Below are 16,411 nucleotides of genomic sequence, written 5' to 3'. Positions count from 1 at the left end.
TAAATTGCAAAATTATTTTATATGCTAAAGGCGTCATGTTTTTTTTTCTTTTCAAGCACGATTAGCTAATCTTTGTATTGAACAAACTTCCAATTAAATTTTGAGATTTTGTTTTACAAATTTCAAAATGTACTCTATGGGGCAGAAACATGGACATTACGCAAAAGCGATGAAAAAATTGGAGATTTTCAAAACATGGGCATGGAGAAAAAAGTAAAGAATTAGCTGGGTTAAACGGAAAACAAATGAGGTGTTAGAAACAGTAGCGGTAGGGGAGAAAAGAAAAATTTTAGACGTAATTAAAAGAAGGAAGGGGAAATGGTTTAAACATTGGCTAAGGAGGAACTGTATTATGAGGGAAGTGCTAGAGGGTATGGTGGAAGGGAAGAGAGTGAGGGGACAAAGGAGACTGTTTGAAGGAAGGTATTAAAACAGAGAAATACTGCGTCAAGACGAAGAGACTAGCTGAAGACCGCCGTATAACGAAGCTTCTCAGTTGCAGCAACTGATCTGCCATTAGTGGCAGAATAGCTATGATGATGATGATGATGATATGCTTAACCATATTTATCAAAACGAGAGAGAAAAAATTAACATAATAATGATTATAATCAAACCTCTTAATATTTTAGAATAATTTGAGTGAAAACTGAAAATTATTCAACTGTCTATGTCATTTCTGTAAATTCAATTTATATGAATTTTTTTTTTTTACCTATATTAGAAATACAAAATAACGGCATGAAAATCCAAGTTATTTTAAGTAACTGTTTAAAATCACTCTCACTTGTGAATATGGATTATTTATTATTGTATAATGTTATATCTCTCAATCCTCGATGTGTCGTATACCTAAGGAGGCTAAAAGTTATATTGATAAACTAATTTTTTGTCAATGTCATGACAATGTTATTTCGACATTAATTTTATGGACGTACATTCAAAATTTCCAACGAATGCTTGAGCCTCGGAGCCAAGGACCCATGAAGTTGGCACTTATAGTGTAAGGGATCACCGATGTTCACTACTACATCTCTCTTTACTTTTGGAAGAAGAACACTAATATGTTTTGGAATGAAATGAAATGTTCAGTTTAACGTCCCACAATTATGCACCAAGGATAAGGGAGACGGTGATGATGAGAAATGAATGAAATGATGGAATGAGTAGGAGGAAACAGGAAAACCCTGATAAAACCCACACATACTGTGTTTGCCCACCAAAACGTCCACATGGCGCAAGCTAGGGTCGAACCAGGAACCCCTTGCACCACACGTGAACGCTCTACTACTGAGCCGGTACTTGTGCAAGACTCTAGCGCAAGTGTCTTGGCCTTGGCCTTGATCTTGCAGGTATAGTCTTGGTCTTGGTCTTGCATGCTGCAAGACCAAGACTCTTGCGCTCATCACTAACTATCAATATATTCCAATTGCTAATTATCATTGGATGTTTGATAATGAAATAGAGGGGGTATATACTTCCGAAGATGATTTTGTTTTTCTGAAAACCTTTAGTACAGCTAAAATACATGTTAAAATTAATGGAATTCCTCTTCAAGCTTTAATTGATACAGGAGCTACAGTATCACTTCTGTCTTATTCATTTTGGCGTGAACTTACAAAAGATTATTCTAATCCCAGATTTGAAAAGGTGGATAATTTATTATTAATTGATTATACAGGTAAACACAAGAAAAGGGTTATGGGCAAAACACAAATTGTAATTGGTATACAAGATTATGAAATTATCATTCCTATTCCAGCTATTAACGAATTAAATGAAAACGTATTAATAGGACTAGATTTTTTTAAAACTCAATTAGGTGCTGTTTTTGATTTTGAAAATAAAATGCTTGCAATACGTACACTGGATGACAGAATTATTCAAGAATTAATTCCCCTTAGTGACAGCATTGCTTGTCAATGCCAACATTTATAAATAATATTTTAATTATCAATTCAGATAATCAGCAGGAAATTAATGTTAAAGAAATTGAAAAGGAACAGTTTATGATGGGAGACGATGATTATTCATTTCATAAATGTGTGGGTAATATTATAGATTGTATAAATATTACTGATAAGAATTTTATATTACAATTTAGAGATATTCTTTATAAACATAAAAGGTATTTTCGCTCAGACCTGAATGTTGCAAAGATTTTGTCTATAATATTGAAGTTGATACTAAAGATCCCGTAGTAAGGAAGCCTTATATTTGCGATATCGATTTAGGGAAAATGTGCGTCTAAAAATATCTGAAATACTAAGAGACGGTATAATACAACCTTCCCAGAGTATCCATTTAAATCCTTTACATGTGGTACCCAAAAAGGATGGTAAACATTTAAGAATAGTTTTGGATTTAAGAAAATTGAATTCACATATAAAATTGCAGCAAGTGAAATACCCAGCAGTGGACGAAATTCTCAGCTCACTACAAGGAAACATGATATTTGGAAATCTTGATCTCGTAATGGCCTACGAACAAATCTTGTTAGGTGAAAGTTCAAAACCATTTACTGCCTTTACGTTTGAAGGACAGTTGTATTAAGATAATCGTGTTGTTTTCGGACTAATCAATGGTAGTGCTGCTTTGGCCTCATGTCTAAATCAAGTAATAGGACATGATTTACGTAATAATGTTGTTTATTATGCGGATGACATTTTGATTACGGAGAAAACTGTCAAAGATTATCTGGAAAGTTTGGACACTGTTTTGGAGCGATTATGAAATTCACGTTTGACTATAAATATAGAAAAGTCAAAAAGTTTCAGGGAATCCATCGAATTTTTGGGCTATTATATTGATGCAAGCGGAATGTGTTATAGTGATTCCAAAGTGCAAGCCACTAATGTTTTACCTGTTCCAATCAATGTAAAAGAAACACGACAACTTCTTGGTTTATATAATTGGTTTAGAAGATCCATACCGGTACCTCGATTTACGGAAACTGCAGAACCCTTATTGTCAATAACCAAGAAGGGAATACCATGGCAAGGGGGTACTTTGCAAAACAAAGTTTCCATAAATTAAAGATGTTCATTATGAAAAATATTCGCTTAAATCATCCTAGATATGATTATCCATTTTATGTGCAATGTGATGGCTCGTTTTCTGAAATTTCAGGCATAATCTGGCAACCGAATGAACCAGCTGTCATACATTGCGTGCCCCGAACGTTAAAGAACGCTGAAAAGGGGTATACCACTACAGAAATTGAATTACTGGCTTACGCTTTTCATTGCGAAAATTTGCTCCATATCTTAGTGGATGTCATTTTACTGTTATAACTCATCATAATTTTTTACGTCATCTTAAAAAAGTACAAGGATATAACAGTCGTTGATTAAGATGGTCCTTAGAACTTCAATCTTTTGATTCTGACGTTCAACATATAAAGGAGATTGCTATGGTTCCAGTTGTTATATTGTCTAGATTATTTCCAAATGAGAATCATCAGGTATTATCTATAAATGTATTCAAAATCTTACAAGAGGAAATATCCAAAATTTCTTTGGAGGAGTTGCAAGAACATTAAAGAAATTATGAAGAATATGCAAAAATTATACATCCTTTAACATCTTGTTCTGGAAATTGTGATTGCCCTCGTAGTTGGAATGCTTTATTTCGAATGTTGAATGGTATGTTATTAACCAAAGATTTTAAATATGAACATAGGAATAAAATTTATGTTTCGCCGACTTTGGTACCTCGCATATTAAAGGCATACCGTGATGATTTTGGACATTTTGGATATTTGAAAGTGTATTCTTTAATTAGCAAATCTTTCTATTGGAAATATCTCAGATCACAAATTAAAAATGATATCAATGATTGTGAGGAATGTTTGAGAATCAAACACAATTATCAATCGCTATATAAATTTATGATGTCAATAATGCCTGAACGACCTCATTCTTTTATTTCTGTAGATTTGTATGGACCTCTTCCAAGAGCGCCTACAGGTGAAACTTTCCTTTACACGGTTATGGACATTTTTACTATATATTTAGTAGCATACCCTTTACGTAAAGCGACTTCCTCAGCAATTGTTAACCGAATTTTAAATGTATATATATACACCACATTGTGGTCATGTAGAACACATGCTTTGTGAGAATGGTGGGCAATTTCGAAGCAATTTGTTCGTACGTGCAATGAACAATGCCAATATTAAAGTACATTTTGCTACTCCTTACCGTCCCAGTAGTTCTATTGTGGAAAACGTACATAGAAATCTTGGTATGTTATTTGGACACTATTGTCGTGGTAAGCATTCTGACTGGATTAAATATGTTACTGAAATTACATACTTTTTGAATTATTCAGTATCAGATACACCGGGTGTAGTGCCAGCTAATATCCATAATGGAACCGATTTCATGCAATTGATTGAGCAAAATTTGGCGTTGCACTCAATGAGAATGATGAAATGGACTATTCACGTCTTGTGAGTATGGTACACTTTCGCAGGACGCAGATATTTAGGTCTCGTAATCAGAAAATAGAAGAACAACAATTAGGTAAAACTAAGATTCAAACTAACGATTTAGTCTTTGTAAAATTACACCCACAAACTGATGCATCTTTAAAAAGAATTTATAAGTTTTGCGATTTTTTGCCGGACCCTATCTATGTATAAGACAAGTTAATCCTAAAATTTTCAAACTAATGGACGTGAAGACTTGAAAATTGTTTGGTTTACGTAATATTGATGAACTTAAGTTATGGCATCCTTCAAAGTATACTAGAAGTAAATGGATAGAATTAGGTAAAACTTTTGTTCCAGCTGAAATGGTGACTAAAGTCAACATGAATGACCTATAATAGATGGCACTAATTCTCAAAATGGGAAACAAAGATCTAACGTGTCATATTGTATTCTAATTTATATCTAATATGAAATAAATGAATTTGTTGGATATGTAACATAAACTAATCGTTGTAATATATTCCACTAATTTTGTGTTTTGCTTTATTGTAAGAGTCATTGTGATTCTGTTTATTGTTCGTATTTTTATTTAAATCCTGTACATTCATCATTAGGATAAGATCTAACCTTTGTCTTTTGTTCAAACTTTAATTTGTGTTATGATGTTAATCATCATGTTTTATTAGGAATACCATTGATATTTTTTGAAATTAAATATACTTGTTTCTTCCCCATTCAAAGAATAACTATGCGAATATCATAAATACATCTTTTTCATAACCTTCTTCATTATGCCCAAGTAGATAATTATTAATTTGTAACAGACATTTGAATGGACCCAAAAAGGACCTAAAATTAAATAACTTGTAAATCGAATTTTGAATGTACCTTACCGTCGCTAAAATATGTAAATAAAATGAAGTCAGTGATAAAGCTTAATATATATATATATATATATATATATATATATATATATATATATATATATATATATATATACATATAAATTGTAATTTTTATATATCCGAGGTGCATTCGAAAACTCGAATGATTAATAAATATTACTTAATGATCCAGGATTCTTTTCTTTTATTTGCAAACTCAATAAAAGAAAGTCCTATGATATCTTATATTATCTGTATAATTGTTAAATATCTTTTATTATATTTCCAAGCAATGTGTGATTTTAAATTAGGCACTAACCAGTTCAAAGAAGAACAAGGATATGAAAAAAATGATTCGAAGGTTATTATTGATGTTATGTAGAGATCGTTATTTGATGAGTTTTGGTTTTTAGGTTCTCATAACAACGAATTGTAAAAAAAAAATGTTATATTTCCGGATCTATCTTAAAGAGGAGGATATACACTTGATCTTTAAAGGTGTGCATTTATGTTAATAATTGTACTCCTCAATAAAAAGAAGGAAAATTAAACGCCATATAAACCGCTTTATGTGATTTTTGTAGCTTGTTCTAAATATAAATATGAACTGTGGGTCTTTGTATAAGTGTCGTCATATGTAATATTGTTTTAACTGAGCCACCGCGGCCCAAATTTTCAATCAAAGTAAACAGTATAACAGCATAACTTGTTATATACAGATCCTCAGTCATATTTTTATCTATGTTATATCACTAAATTCACTCAAAAATAATTTATGTTGTATTTATCTTTCCGTACTTTATGGTGGCACACAATTATTGAAATAAAATACACTTCTATGATTGCGCATATATACTTTGTATGGTGGTTCGTGGACTATTATATCGTTTATTTATAAAACGTTGTTATGACAATTTATCAAATTAACATATTAGAATCAATTGTTATCTATTTCTTTCTTGTACCTTCTTCTTCTTCTAACTAGTTAGTGCATAATTTAAAATCACACATTGCCCAGAAATATAATAAAATATATTTAGAACTACGCTGAAAATGCAAAGATATCGTTACACATGGTGTCCGAAATATAGGACTTTCTTTGATTAAATTTACAAAATAAAAGAAAAGAATTCTGGACCGTTAAATAATCATAATAATCATTCGAGCTTTCAAATGCACCTCGTATATATGAAAATTACAATTCATATAAATATACATATATCATATTTATTTTTATAACAATATTATTATCATATTTATTTTTAATTTTATCATTAACTTAATTTATTCATACATTTCAACGACGATAAGGCATATTCGAAATTTGATTTACAAGTTATTTAATTTTAAGTCCTTTTTCGTGTCCATTAAATGCTAATTACTAGTTAATAATTATTTACTTGGGCATAATGAAGAAGGTTTTGAAAGAGATATATTTATGATATTCATATGGTTGTTCTTTGAACGGAAAAGGATGAAATATAGACTATAGTTAAACAAAATATAGATTAAGATTGAAATATCGATAATAATCAAAACATAATATAATAATTAACTTCTTATTAAGTTCATAAATGTATGATTGATTCATTGAATTATCTTCATAGAATTCAAACAAGGTAGGAATAAGAAACAATCATAACAATATTTTCAAGCAAAATAATACAAAAATCAATTGTATACTGTTTTCTCGGACGCCATACTTTAGCTTAAGTTACATGATCAATGAAATCGTTCATGTTGTATTGAAAGTCACAAACAGGAATAGAGTATTGCGCGTTATTTACTTCTACAGTTCTTTGTTTTTTACTTTGTGAATTTGTACCATCTACGAGATTTCTACGAAATCCAATTCGAACGAAATTAGATCTAATAAGTACATACTTCTTAAGTGTACGATTACTATTACTGTTGTTTGCAAGATTAGATTCGGTTACGCGATTATTATTACTGTTACTAATAAGGTTAGGTTCGGTTATCTTACCGGTAAAATTAGGTTCAGTTCTCATTCGTTTTACTGGTGGTAAAATGTCGTGTCTCCTAATAGATCGGTACCGGTCTTTCCACAATATTCACGGTAATCTGTCCTACCACGGTTCCTGTTTCTTCTGTAATTAGGTTCGGTCACATTATCAGTATATATGAATCTAACATTACTTTTCACATTGGGATCACACTTTAATCTCACATAGACACTTCGAATTTGATTTTGATTAAGGTTAGTTTGGTTCAGGTTAGTACTGTATTGCACCATTGATGGATTTTCAAAACTTTGCAATGTCATACTTAGATGATTGAAATCAACGCACTGCACCGCATTCGGTAAAATTACCATCTGATTTCCACTACTATCATTTTAGTCTTTTCGTTGAGTGAACATTTCAACAGTTACAACTCACTTCACCAATCATTACAAACATTGGTAAGAGCACGAGTTTTCTTTCTGAATTTCACGAACACTGGAATCAATTTTCTTCCTGCTACATGAACCAATGTCGTATACATATCATTAAACAATTCTATTGACATTACTTCATCTCCTGGATTAATATCATGTTGAATATATTGTGAATACAAGCAGTCAATAGCATTCACTAGAAGAAGATAACCATAACTATTTGCACATTGATACATATCAAAATCTTCATTACATACAGTATCAGTAAAGCAATCAAAAACATTCGAATGAAGAGAAAAGTCAGGATAATCTGATCCAACCAATACAGCAGTATGTTTTTGCGAAAACTTGGCAAATTTCACCAATGCAAACTCAGGATCTGTATTTTCTGTTGTTTCTATGGAAGGTTCACTTGGAGTACACATGTTAACCTGTGATGAAATTTCTTCAGTTTGACAAATTTTCTTGTAAATCCTACTGTGATTATTATGTTCAGAGATTACAGTTCCGACAACTTCTGTAGAATTTTGAACTTGGATGAATCTACTTAGAATTTGTTCCAATTTAAGGTCTCTTTGTTCAAATCGTAGTTGTCTGGTCGATTTTACTATTGAGTTGTGTCATCTGTTCATCAAGATCTTGCTTTACTTGTCCCATCTGTTGATCAATTTTACTGTCAAGTTGGTTCATTCGTTGATCCAGTTGTTTCATTCGTTGATCCATTCCGTCACTAAAATCTTGCTTTAATTGTCCTATATGTTGGTTCATTTGGTCAGCAAAATCTTGCTTTAATTGTCTTTCTTCTTGTTTCATTCGTTCCGATTGTTGATCCATTTTATTGTCAAGTGGTTCGTTTGTTCACCAAGATATCTAATAAGATCAACTAGTTCATCCCTATTACCACTTGCTTCAGATATATTTCCACCACTAGGAAGACTCATTTTGATATTTCTAAAAAAAAAAATTGTGCCACTCCTTAACAATGTATACTCCGTATTGATATTTCTTTTATCAAAACTATGTAACCTTAAAGTCAATCTGTACACTTAAATTCTATTGCTTAGGAGATTGTCTACTGAACTTTGACGAATCCCCTAAAAGGTCCTTGGCGGCAACCATAAAATTATATATAACAATGATGATCCTGCGGCGAGGACCACCAAATTATATATAAGAGCATAACTAGTTATATACAGATCCTCAGTCATATTTTTATCTATATTAGATCACTGAATTCATTCAAAAATAATTTATATTTTATTTATCTTTCCGTATTTTATGGTGGCACACAATTATTGAAATGAAATATACTTCTATGATTGCGCATACATACTTTATATGGTGGTTCGTGATCAATTATATTGTGTATTTACAAAAAGTTGTTATGATAACTCATCAAATTAACAAAGTAGAATCAATTTTGATTCTATTTCTTTTTTTCGAATCTTCTTCTTCTTCTAACTAGTTAATGCATAATTTAAAATCACGCATTACCCAGAAGTATAATAAAAGATATTTAGAACTACACTGAAAATACAAAGATGTCGTTACAACAGAGAGGCAATGATGTTCGAGTTGGCTCAACTTTGTGGTGAGAGTGATATATGGAAACTCTATTTAGAAATCGTCGATTCGTCGATAGGGGGTCTTGTCCTTAGGAAGTAAGCGAACCATGTATGTTGGCGCTGTACTATTTTAAAAGCGAATACCACGAAAAGGGTGGATGCCATCGGCCTTAACTTCCTCAAGAACTTCCTCTGTAATCGTGGGATCGATACCAAAGACGACTACTGAAATCAGCGGCGTGGGTTGAGGTGGAGGAAGTGTTCTCCCCCACTCGTTATATGTGGGAGGACGATTGCAGTGACTGGACCTTTGCATTGGTGCCAAACATAGACCGAACTTTTAGATTAGATGCTGATAGAGATTTCGATTAATGGTTTTAAGAATGATGCCGTTCTGAGATTTAATGAGTTGGTGCAAATCCAATCGAGTGCTATATCGTACTTATTTGAAATAGAATCATTTTACATTATGTAAGTTTGGTTGCAGCTGAATGAAAATTATAGAGATGATTCCGGAAGCTATTTCTTCCATAAACAAGACAGAGCTATCGGCTGTTAGCTGAATGTCTGAAGATGCTACGGGGTTTGGTGGACCTTGAGGACTTTCCGTATAGGAAGAACATGTGGAGGACTGTGAACGGTTCCGATCACGAGGAGGAGAGCCACCTGCAGTTTGAGAAGAACCGGATGTTTTGGGATTCTTGGCACGGGTTGTTTCCCAACGAGGTGGTAGTCATGAGTGTTTACCCTTGTTTGACGGTACGTAATCCAGTTTACGAGCCATGGGTCGCCATCAGTAACATTTAGAAAGGCAAGCCTTTCGTCTGTCGAGCCAAAGGATAGAATAGGGAAAAAAAAGAAATCATCCTTATATTATACATAAGAATCTAGGTAACCATCCTGGAATAGTCTTCCTAGAAACTTATATTAAAAAATTTTATATCATGAAGCCAGAATCTTATTTTTCATTTAGAACGCACTTATTGACAAACCCATACATTTTGAACTTTTATACAGAGTGTGTAACAATTTGTTTGTGGATTTCGGTTTTGAAATATTTCTTGTGGATAAAAATCTACATAATTTTAATATACGTTATTACTATTGTTGATGAAAAAGTTAAACGTTTATTTCTACATGCTTTTGTTTTGTTTATATGAGAGTACAAGTAAAACGCTGGTCCTTTTATTAAACAAACGTTCTGTTGTGCTATCTGACGTAAATAATATAGAGCTCTTTCGTGGCTAAGCGGTTAGCGTACGCACATTTGGAGTGGGAAACCCAGCTTCGATTTTCAACGGAAGTTCATGAGGTTCGGATTCCACGTTAATGAGTTGATCCACGTCTTATATAGCCTTCCTGCTGAATGGGACGTTAAACTCAAAATCAATCAATCAAATCAAGTGAATAACACATTTTATATTTCAAGCAAATTACACATAATTTCTATTCTGCTCCTTAAATGACGACTCTTGGACACAAGCATGTTTACCTGTTGACTTCGGCGGTCTTGGTATTCGACGAGCTGTGGATATGGCGATACCTACATTCTTAGCGTCATACCATGGATCTCTGCGTTTAATCGAAGCTGTCCTTCCACAGGGTTATTGTTTGGACCCAGATGGTTCAGTTCAAGAAGGCTCTAATAAGTGGGCAAACTTAGCAGATACAAGCCTTCCGGAGCAAAAGCAAAAAGTGTTATAAGTCATCTTGGTATACACCAATTGCATGTCAATTACATAATCATTTGTTACAATCTGTTATTGTTCCGGAAGATAAAGCCAGGCTTCTTGCTACCTCGTCTCCCAAAGCGGGTGCATGGTTGATGGCGATACCTTCATTTGTCAAATGAAAGCTTTCGAATTGTTGTAGCCTTACGTTTAGGCTTAGCAGTTTGTGAGCCTCATCGCTGTCCAGCTTGTGGGGGTGGGGTTAACCAACGTGGCCTGCATGGCCTTTCCTGCATGAAGAGCGCTGGTAGATTCGCCCGACATTCCTCTGTAAATGATATAAAACTACGAGCCCTCAACACACCTGGATTTCCCTCAATACGGGAACCTTCTGGTTGCTGTTGTTCGGATGGAAACCCAGCAGATGGGATGACACTGGTTCCATGGATGAGAGGTAAATGTTTATTGTGGGACTTCATATGCGCAGATATATACGCTCATTCGAGTCTCCGTCTGTCAGTAATGAACGTTGGAGCTGTTGCTAATCGCAGAGAAGCTGAAAAGCAAAGAAAATACAACAACCTTCTTGAAAATTTTGTTTTCACTCCAATCGCTATTGAAACCAGTGGTGCTTGGGGTGCAAGAAGTCTTGAATTCATTAGGGAGGTAGGAAGACACATTTCTTGTGTTTCCGGCGAAGTTCGCTCCACGTCTTATCTAATACAGCGCGTATCCGTTTCTATCCAACGTGGTAACGTCTCGTTGGTCCTTGGCACTTTACTACCTGGCAAGGAACTGGATGATGTGTTTATACTCTGAGAAGAATTGTTTTTATATATAATAGTTCCTGGACAATAGTTTTTCTTTTGGCGTTATAATTATATAATTATTTCTGATTTAATATTTCTTGTTTCCGACCATGAATCGACATTAATATGTTCTTTAAATTTCTATTAAAATTTATTTAGTTGTATTGGAAATGTATCATCATAATGAACTTCATTTAACATATTAGATCAAGGTTAGAGGAAGGGAAATATTAAAAGGATATTGTATGGATATTGTATTAAAGCGAATTGTCTTACGTAATCAGAGCGGATAATTAAAATTATAAATATTTTACAGCTGATTATATGCTATTCCTGTTGGAAATAAAATGATTCCAACAAATGTATTGATGATTGTTGCTTACGATAAACATCATTTTCTACTGCTTTAAGTGGCACAAATGATTCTTTAATTGACATTATTTATATTCATATACGTGATTCTTCGTCAATGAGGGACAATCAAATTCAATTTTTTTTCAGGTTTCGAGAAAGTATTTTATTTGTGGTTATTGGGCTGTGGGAAGATATTTCAAGGAAACTGTGCTAATTACTTCCTCTGAGATATATTTCTAAATTATAATTGATCATGTTACAGGCTGAGTTGCTCACTAGCAACAAATGATTAGCTATATTAGTTCAGGGTTGCCAGGAAATAAATGTCCCACATTTAGCATCAAAAATACTTTTAAAATACCTGAAATCATTGTCAGAAAGACTTGTTTCAACCATATAAAGAAATCAAAACGTTTTAGAAGTATTTGTTAATGATTGTCAACTAAACTGTTAATGTTGGTAGCAGTTTTTGGACTGAACGTACACCAAATGTATAACTGAAAACATATATTTTATAATAGATCTACTTTCTGTATAAGTGTTCCATCTATACGTAATTTCCGTATGAAACAATATAGGCTGTCAGGATCACACATACAAATGGACGTTGACGAAGGTAACATATATATAAGTATGTAATATAAGAAAGACGGTTAGATATCAGACATCCTGCAACGGTATGGTGTAACATCTAAGGGGAGTGCCTATGTAGCATACGGATAACGTATGCTCCGTACTGATTTCTGTAGTAAACAAGATGATTCCGCATACTTGTGCCATATACCGCTGTCCAGAGAACGGATTTTTCTCAGTGTGGGGCTCCCAGATTTTCAGTCTATAAAAAACGAGATACGTTATGAAAATGTCCAGTATTGTCATAGTTACACATTTGGTTTTTGATGAAATACTGGAATTAATTAAATAATAAGTCAACACTCACGAAGTGAAACAATGGATAATAAAAGGAATATTGGACAATGTTTACCAGAAGGGGTCCACCTATTTTTCTAAACAATGTTACAGTTTCGGTAGTTTCTGTTTCTGTTTAGGTTAGTTCAGGTTAGTTTAGATTAGGTTAGGTTAGCTTTGGTTATGTTTCTTTAGTATGTTAGATGATATTAGTGTAGGGATCCAGCATAACTTAAAAAAAACAGTTTCGCCTGCTTATATCAATATTAGGTTAGTTACATTAGTTCATGTTAGTTTGGTTTAGTTTAGGTTAGATTTGGTTAAGTTGTGTTAGGTCTAAGTAGTTACATCTTCTATTTCTCCTGTAAATTTTGAATTTTTTACGTATTTCTGGACCCCTTCTGCTAAACATTGACCGGAATATTTTTTTTTCAAAAAAAAATCACACTACTGATGTTAATTATGTTTTGGAGGAAATCGTGCGTATTTGGAGTTTAGAATAATTTTGAGGTGAGAGGACCTGATTATGTAAATCCGGTACGGTCGTGGTTAAAATTAATCGTCTTGGAACCCTATTCAAAAAGTAGTTTACAGGTCCATAATAGTTATTAAACTTCCACAAAATTAATTATATTTCATAGTATTGATGATTTTATACTTACCTTTGAAACATTCAGTAGCATTGCAGTAGAAATTTCCTTTAAATAATGAAAACTGCTTCACTTACTGTAAACATTATTTATTAAGTTCAGTTTATTAATTAGTGGCCCAGAATATACATTCCGATAAGACTACATCTCCTACCTAGAAAAAGCGATAGTATTTCAATCTTTGCAGCAACTGATAGTTTCAATCCAGAAACTATTACATCTAGCGCAAATATACTTGTTTACGACCAACCTATCACATTACAAAAGTCACAAAATCATATTTAAAACGTTGAAACTACTATATTAATAACCAAAAAAAAAATCCACATATCTATCTTCGAAGACAATTCTTGATCTAATGCAAGAGTTTGCGCAAACTTTTTTTCCTGCGTACCACCAACTTAATACAGTGAAGTCATAGTGCCATTTACGCTTAGGGTAAATATTAGTTTGTTATATTAAATTTTAACAAGAATAAGAATACACTGATCACAATTGAAGCATGTTGCTTTTAAAAAGGACATTTAAACATAAATTAACATTTTCAAAATAAGTCAAAATATGCAGGCACACATATTTACAAAGTGCAATGTTATTAACATGTTTGTGATTAACTGAAGAAGTACACTTACTTATGTGTCGATGCTCGAATTAATGAGATGGTTAAGTCCACTTTGTTGTAATTAAGCTCCTAATATCAACAAATAGTTACTGAAAGACAAAGTCTCAAGTCAGCCTCAGCTTTAATTCTGTTTTTAAATTTATTCTTGATATATACTTGACTCCCGTCTTATCTGGAGCATAGGATATGAGATATTAATTCTACAAATTTCGAAGTTCTTATTCAAGTAATTCAGTAGATTTGCAAAACCACAAATAAACGTTAAGTCCCATATTTCCCCGCTTTAGGAGTCGAATCTCGCAAACTCCAATCGTATATGCAATCAAGGATACAAGGATATTGTTTTTGCAAATTTCAAGATAATGAATAATCCGTAGAGCTGTCCTTACATATACTTGTGCAAACCACCTTAATTTACCTCCTAAAGAGTCACCGTTGACAATGATCGATTTTTATCTAAATACTTGATATCAAGCAAAATTATCTAGATAGTTTGGGGAGCTGTTATAACCTGTAAATGTCCATTGCATTAGAGCATCAACACTACGCAAGTATTTGATTTCTTTTTAACAAATAGGGCATAAGGATATGACGTTATACTAAAAATAATCATTTCATTATTCAGGTACACTTACCACGCCAAGTGACTGCGAGTACGTTCGTAGTCCTTGTAACACCCTAGGAGAGTTATCCACTGGAATGCAATTCAGCCATGACGTCACAGTTGCTTGAATCGATACATCCTCAAATTGGCGCTCCTTGAGGCCAGATTTGAGCTTAGGGAAAAGCTTGAAATCTGCTGGGGAATTCAGTCGTATACGAGGGCAGTAACGTACCATGGGGAGGGGCGAGAGGGGCGTCGTCCCCGGGCACCGAAGTAAGGGGACGCAAAAATCGGGAGAAAAAAGGAATAGATAAAGAAAAATTACTTGTTATATAAGTATGGGGTGCCGTCGTAACTCTCGCTCCGGGTGCTGAGTTTCCACGGCACGCCACTGTACGAGGGCTCAAGAAGTGCGACTCTTCTTCTGGCCAAACACTGACACACAAGAAAACTGGATTGGAGTGGCGCTAAATCATATCCATATATATTTTCTACAATATTCTGTACGTTTTCGTCACAATATTACCTCATTTACCATAAAACTACTTGCAGCACGTTGCTCCACTCTCTCAACATTGACAACACATGAAGAAACACTACCAATAAAGAATGTTACTGTGGTGCAGAACATAATTCCAGTGGACAACTTTCCTAAGCATTCCAGAGCTTCGGTTCCTCGAGTATGAGGTGTTGGGAGGCATGCAAGTAGAAATCTAACGTGTTAATACATTTTTCTGGTATCGTTAAGTATTTTATAATGTGTTCTATAAGTTTTCCAACGAGGTATTGTTCATGTTCCTGTGACAAATAGGGGCAATCGGTAGGACTGCCAGAAAACGTGAAGATAGACGACATATAAATATACAAGGGGAGTGGAGGGTAATACGAACTTTCGAATTTTTATCTCCCTTGCTGTTACACTTACGCCTTTCATTGTTTTTATATGACTGTTACCAATGTCTGGCGTACATGTGAGATTCTTTCCTGCATACGACAAATAACAGTGTTACCAGCGTCCCTTAAAGTTCAAATATATAACTTTCTTTTATAAGAAAATATAACTGGAGAAATGAACAAACTCAATACCCACATTTAACCCTTGTATGCCCAATAACAAAATACGGGGTATCATTAGTCAGAATATTCATTTATTTATATTCATACCAAATTTTTATCCTTGTAGGTCTTTTGGGATAAGTTTAAAGACAATTTGAGTTTCGTATAGATAACATTTTTTGAAATGCATCTTTAGTTGTACAGCCATTATCAAATTCTTAATAAATGTAACTGAAGTAATAATATAATATTATCATTACAACACATTTATTTGCATTTATATTCATTTGTTAAATATTTGTATTCATGATGTTAATCCAGCCAAATTCCAGTGTCTGGTAGTATTGAAAACGAAAACGACTGTTACCTAAAACATGAAGATCAATTATTAAGAACGTATGAAAACTGAAAACTAACCAGAATGAAGCAGGCACAAGAATTTTTCTCCATGCGTT

This window comes from Thermobia domestica, chromosome 13, assembly GCF_964235325.1.
Source record: "Thermobia domestica chromosome 13, izTheDome1.hap1.1, whole genome shotgun sequence".
Taxonomy (NCBI): domain Eukaryota; kingdom Metazoa; phylum Arthropoda; class Insecta; order Zygentoma; family Lepismatidae; genus Thermobia; species Thermobia domestica.
Note: the sequence above shows the minus strand (reverse complement) of the source record.